The following is a 7,179-nucleotide window of genomic DNA, read 5'->3' on the forward strand; positions in this document are numbered from 1 at the left end:
AGATTCCGTTTGTATGAGCAAGGGTTCCTGTTATATTTGCTTGGCTTATCTAAAATACTATTAGTGGAATGAGAAAAAGAGATGGGTTCCTGTTATATTTTCTTGGCTTAACTAAAATACTATTAGTGGAATGAGAAATAGAGATGGATATGTGGAAACTCTAGTGAGGCGATGTCTCCTCTCATTTCACTGTTGTAAGAGGGTAGGGTTGAGTAAAATTGAAGCCATTACTGTTGCATACCACCAAGTCCTAGCTCTGAAAGACAATACCAGCCAAAAGAACAATTCTTTTTCTATCCTTGCAAGCCCTCCTTATCTGTTGATACAGAAATGCACAGGAAGCTAACAAAAGTTGTAGTGACAGAATCTTAAATCCCTGGCATTTGAAGTGTTAGGGCTTTCCTTTTTCCATGTGATTGCTCGCGTGTCAATCATAGGTTCTCTGCAGGGTGTTGTGTCAGTCAGTCAGGGTCGTCTACGTAGATTGCACACAATGGATGATTATGCTGCAGTCTCATTTGCAAATGATGGCCCTTGTTAATTGTAATGGAGTTGGAACATCCACAAGGATCCCTAAATCTCACCAGCCTTATGCTCATTAGACTAATTGTAATGTGTTAACTCACCAACCTAATGTTCATTAGAGCCGCTGTCAAAACTTGGCAGAATAAAAAAGAAAAAAAAAACATCGTGGGAGACAGCATATCCACTGACATTTGTAGGCTTGTAAGTTACACCCACGTTCTTACCTTGAGAGACAAAACCTTGTTGAGATAAGTGGTGCCAAAGCATAGTGAGGTCTTCCATCACCTCAAGGTGTTGGGGTCTGGATGGCTAGACCAATTTGCGGAAACCTTCAGTTAAGCGCGCATTGGCATGAACACAACTGGGATGGGTGACGTCCCAAGAGTTGGCCCCGGGGCCCAATGTCGCAAACCCTTCACCACCAAGCTAATACCTCACATGAGGGTTGTATTTCACATTTGGGCAGGCATAGGACTTCCCCTAACCCTCCAAAACAGGGGTCAAGGAGACAGAAGATGGGAAGCAATTCTAACTGATCAGCATGATATCAACTTTGGGGGAAAAAAAGTACTTAGAGTGGCTAAGGAAGTTGCTCCATCTATCACTTGCTGTCATGATGAGCGTGCTGATTCCATAATATACACATATCTATATTATGCAGCAAAATGGCATGGCTTGTCTTCTCCTCAAGTGAGTTTATTCAACAATTGCCTACTTGGCTTTGAAACTGTTTGCACTTACAGATATTCTTCTGCTCCTGCTTTTCAACAGCCAACAACTTGCAACCCTTGGCTCCTTGTCAACAAGCCGCACGCCATGTTTCATTTGTAGGCAACTTACATCAGCCCTGTAGATCATCTTCTGTAGTAGACATGCAAGGGGCCAGATTTTGGACATCTTGCAATCAGTGAGTAGAGATGGATTATTGATATCGGAAACACCCATAAAAATGGTTGAGTTCGATACAAGTGCCCTAGCAGAAAGAGTCCTGCATCAGAGACCTATCACATTTTGCAATGCCCACAGCTTCTCACTCGAGTTTGACCTGTTGGCAGTTTCTGCTTCTTCCTGGCCATAGCCTGCTTCTCGACCTGCCCAAAGAATACCATGACCTGCTCCTGTGGTGATTGGGCGCCTCCCTTGGATATGTGCTTGAGACTCCCTAGACAGTGGCGACCCCCTGAGCAGGAGTGATAGATCCCTAGGAAGTGCGTACCGTGCATTTGATGTCATTTCCAAGGTGTGGACAAGCATTGAGGACTTGTACTTGCATTTATCTCTGTATACACCTTCTGAGCATCCCACCACCGTCCACGGGTTCCACAGTCAGCCATGTTAGATCCTTCAGAGCACAAAAACTTTAAAACGCGCGATAGCCATGTAAGATCTTTTAGAGGCATCTAGTGGCGCGAACACTCTATCTAGTCAAGGATGGTGCCAGTTTCAATCAATCTCCTCCCTCGCTCCACAAAATGGGGTAGTGTGAGTAACGTCTCTTTTGGGGGAGGAAAAAAAAAATCTTCCGTAACACAAAACCTTACACTAAATAACACAGATAGATAACAATATTGTATTCTCAGTATGATACAATAGATCGCAAGCTTCAATGGTTGACCTCAATTGTTGAGACGTATACTACATGCTAATAGAAGATAGGGAGTAAAACTTACATTGATGAGTGATAAATTGTATAGAGAAAGGACTAGTAGTTTCTCTATAAAGGCTTGGATACATAGAGTGGCCATGACTAGATCCCATAGGTACGCAATCATAGTTAATGCTATTGTTGAGACGTATACTACATGCTAATAGAAGATAGGGAGTAAAACTTACATTGATGAGTGATAAATTGTATAGAGAAAGGACTAGTAGTTTCTCTATAAAGGCTTGGATACATAGAGTGGCCATGACTAGATCCCATAGGTACGCAATCATAGTTAATGCTATTGTTCGCAGTGTAGACTTACCTATAAAGAAGTACTAGGTGCTGCTAGGTAGTGTTTCGACCTCCCTAAACTATTTGAACTCATGTTGAGTCCCATCTAAAGCCCGCAATGCTAAGATAGAGTGTCTAAGTGTAAAGTAGAGCTACTCCATGTGTGAACCGCTATGGGATAATAGTCCACTCCAACATGCAGCCTATTTGATAGTGTGTCAAATCTTATCTACGCCATCTCTAAACCATTTATCCCTTTTACGAAAACGAGGATGCCGCTAGTCAGCCATGGCTACTCCTCAGTATGGGGGCTCAGACACTGTGATTGATGACTGGCTCAGACACTGTGATTGATGACTGGTATCCCTCCTCAATGTCCACCTGAAGGTGAACTATTTGTGTGGTTTGATACCAAATCGATGAAGTTGCTACTCTATTTATTCCTTGCTAAGAGACTTTGTGAATATATATGTATAACTCTCTATCATCGGGTAGTACATCATTTCAACCTCTCTGATCATGATGAGCTCCAGTATAAATTAATAATGAATCCCAATGTGTTTCATACGAGCATGAAACCCAAGATTTCGAGCAATTTATCACATTAGAGTGTTAAAGGTTGTGCATAAAGTAATACCCAATCTCAATGTGTTTCATGTGAGCATGAAACACATGATTCTAAGTAATTTGTCAGCTTGCAATGTTATGGAGTACTTCTACACCACTCCCAGATCATCTCATCCACAATTCCTTAAAAGATGTAAACATACAAAATTGTATTCAACCTCCTTTGTCAATGAGAGCTAATTGATCCAAGAAATATATCCCAAGCTAAGAGAGAAATACAAGTGCTACTAAGTATCTCATATTTGAATCACTTGCCCAGCAAAGACACAAAAACTACTGAGGATCTTGCTCACAACATAGGTGATGCCATACCCCTGAGTACATCGAATACATCCCAACACTTCCATACCTACTTTTCAATGCTTCTCTCGAGGCTCGTTGGAGAACCTTATCAAAACACCAACAACAAAACTGATGCTTGGTCTAGTGCATAAAAAGATTAGACTCCCAAACAACCTCACGTATAAGGTGTCGTCTATAAGATTTGAAGTGTTTTCTGTAGACAACTTGAGGCCACAACTTTAGGTCCACCTATAATGGACAACTTTAGGTCAACCTCCATTGGAGTATTAACTATCTTATATTCAACCATGCCAAATTTAAGTATCACCCTTGCATACTTCTATTAGAAGATGAAAATTTTATTTTACTTTTGCTAGATCTCTATCCCCAAATAATATTGTATAAGTCCAAGGTCAGTAATCTCAAACTCTGGAGTAAGCATCTTAAGCTCTAGAGTCAGCCATCTCAAACTCTAGAGTAAGCATTTTTCGTGCTTATGGGATCTTTTTTAGTGCCAATGGATAACTTTAGGTCCACCTCCAATGGTGGATAACTTTAGGTCAACCTCCGTTGGGGTATCAAATTGCCTTGCATTCAACCATGCCAAATGCTTTATGTATCTCCCTTGCATACTTCTATTGGGAGATGAAAATTGTGTTTGACCTTTGCGAGACCTCAATCTCCAAACAATATTGCATGAATATATTAGTCATCTCAAACTCTAGAGTAAGCATCTGTCATGCTGCTTGTGAGATCTTTTATGGTAATCCCTTTATCAAAGTGAGTTCATCTACAATAGAAAGAGAAATTACCATATACATACCCTGCTCACAAAAGATGCACAAATTTGAATTTGATGGAGACAAATACTCAGAAAGTAAGCATCTATCTCGGGTGATTCACATACATATGTAACATAGCATGGAGGGGGTTTTTTAAATTAGGGGACTTACAAAGGGGAGATTTAAAAAATGATTATTTAATGTAACTGATTCATGTACATTTATTGAGGGGAGGGATTTTATTCAATTCTAAACATGTATATTTACAAAAGGAGGGTCAACAATTTTGTAGATTTATTTGGGGAGGGGTTTTATTCAATTTTACAAAAGGAGGGTCAACAATTTTGTAGATTTATTTGGGGAGGGGTTTTATTCAATTTTGAACATGTATATTTACAAAAGTAGGGTTAACAATTATGTTAAGAAATGTAAAAATTAAACAATAAGTGTATTTTGAATACATCTTATGTGTTAATAACCTGACACCATGCGTGTGGGCCTATTTCAACCCATAGAATACCTTCTGTAACTTCTAAAAATTGATTTCAAAATCAAGAAACACAAACCTTGGTAACTACTCCACATACACCTCCTCCGAGTGTGTTTTTTGGGGGAGCTTGGGAGGGAGATTTTTTGGCAACCCTTCTCTCTTAAAAATGTGGACATTCTCTCTCGAGTCCATCCACCACTACCTCCTCCCATCTCCTCCAACTACCTCCACCACCACCTCCACTTTCTCCCCTCCAACCCAGCTTAGCTCTCCCTTCTCTCTCTCTCTCTTCTCTCTCCCTCTCCCCCTCCCTCTCCCTCTCCCTCTCTCTCCCTCCATTTCCCTCTCCCTCTCTCTCCCTCTCCCTCTCTCTCCCTCCATTTCCCTCTCCCTCTCTCTCCCTCCTAGCCTCTCTCTCCCTCCTAGCCTCTCTCTCTCTCCCCTCTCCCTCCCTCTTCCCTTTCTCTCTCCCTCGCCCTCTCCCTCTCTCTCCCTCTCCCACCCTCTTCTATCCTATTCCCTCTCTCTGTCTCTCTTATCCCACCCTCTTCCTTGTCTCCTTCCTTTCCCTCCCACCCTCCCTCTCACTCTCTCTCCTTCCCTCTCTCTCCCTCTTCCCCCCTCTTCCCTCTCTCCTTCCTTTCCCTCTCGCTCTCCCACCCTCTCTCTCTCTCTCTCTCTCTCTCTCTCTCTCTCGCTCTCTCTCTCTCTCGCTCGCTCGCTCTCTCCCTCCCACTCCCACTCTCTTACCCCTCTCTCTCTCTCTCTCTCTCTCTCTCTCTCTCTCTCTCTCTCTCTCTCTCTCTCTCTCTCGCTCGCTCGCTCTCTCCCTCCCACTCCCACTCTCTTACCCCTCTCTCTCTCGCTCTCTCCCTCTCTCTCTCTCTCTCTCTCTCTCTCTCTCTCTCTCTCTCTCTCTCTCTCTCTCGTTTTCAGGCTGTTAGGCATACCCATGGGGTTTAATATTTATGTCAAACAGAGATGGGATTTCGTTATGCAAAAGCTCAAAAGCCAAGTTTTGAAGATGAGAGGGATGACTTGGGGAACTAGAGGCCCATAACATGTCTCTCTTCTCTCTACAAAGTCTTTGCTCATATTCTGACTAGGAGAATCAACCCATACATGGATGATTAGATCCTGAAGGAGCAAAAAGGTTTTATTAAGGGGAGATATATCCTTGATGCTATCATAAGTCTCTGGGAGGGCATGGAACATGCTGAAAGCTCTGGGTAAAACTACATCTTTCTGAAAATAGACTTTGATAAAGCTTACGATAGAATTGATTGGTCCTTCCTCTTCCAATCTTTGCAAGACATTGGCCTTAACAGAAAATTCATCAAATATGTTCAAACCCTCTTGGGGAATGCTTTCTCAAGGGTTGCTGTTAACGGGTCCCTTTGCAAGACATTGGCCTTAACAAAAAATTCATCAAATATGTTCAAACCCTCTTGGGGAATGCTTTCTCAAGGGTTGCTGTTAACGGGTCCCTTACTACAGATACTTTTCCTTTGAAGAAGTCTATAAGACAAGGGTGCCCTTTGTCTCCCCTGCTTTTTGCCATTGTTTGCTGATGCCCTGGGGTGGTTGGTGAATGAGGAAATATGCAACAATAATATCAAGGGCATCTCTATCCCTAACAAAGCTGAACCCTTATGTCTGTAACTTTTCGCTGATGACACCGAAAATGCCCTACTCCGTAATGAGTTTCAGACTGCAGCCCACTTCATGGCTTGCCTGGATACTTTCTGTTTAGCCAGTGGTTCTCAAATCAATCATGCTAAGACTAGTTTCAGAGTTTTTGAAGGGGTGCCTCCTCCAGTAATATTGGCCGCTGGTTGCAAGGCTATTCTGGAAGGGGTAGTTTTCAGGCTGTTAGGCATACCCATGGGGTTTAATATTTCTGTCAAACAGAGATGGGATTTTGTTATGCAGAAGCTCAAAAGCCAGGTTTTGAAATGGAGTCATATAAATACGAGTGTTGCTTCTCGAGCTTTTGTACTTAACCACTTCATTATTCCCTCTGTGGTTTATTTTCTAGCCTGCTGGAGACCCTCCAAAACCCAATTGAACTCCCTGAATATAATCATGGGGAACTTCCTATGGGGAGGTTCCTTAGACAGAAGAAATATCAGCAAGGTGGCCTTTCATGTATGCTGTATGAACAAAGAACAGGGTGGATTGGGCATCATCAACATCGGAATGCTGGCAGAAAAACTTGCAGCAAAATGGATTCAAAGGGCCATCTTCTCCAAGGATGTTTGGGCAAACCTGCTTAAAAGAAATGTGGACAAATTTTGTTTAAAAAACAAAAGAGCTTGGAAAGGGTTCTCACTCAACGAGGTTCTTTTCTCTAAGGCCCACCTCTCTCCTACTGGCAACAAGCTCTTCCAGAATGTGGGAATCATGGATGGGCTTCAAAAATCTCTTTTCTTTCCAGATGTATACCAAGAGGGGCTGTTATGCGTATGCAGCTGATTCAGTTTGGTTTGGTCATCTGGTCAAGCCTATTTCCAATGATCAATTATAGATTGGCTTTT

Source organism: Cibotium barometz, chromosome 2 (assembly GCF_041138505.1).
Source record: "Cibotium barometz isolate CiBa-2024 chromosome 2, ASM4113850v1, whole genome shotgun sequence".
Taxonomy (NCBI): domain Eukaryota; kingdom Viridiplantae; phylum Streptophyta; class Polypodiopsida; order Cyatheales; family Cibotiaceae; genus Cibotium; species Cibotium barometz.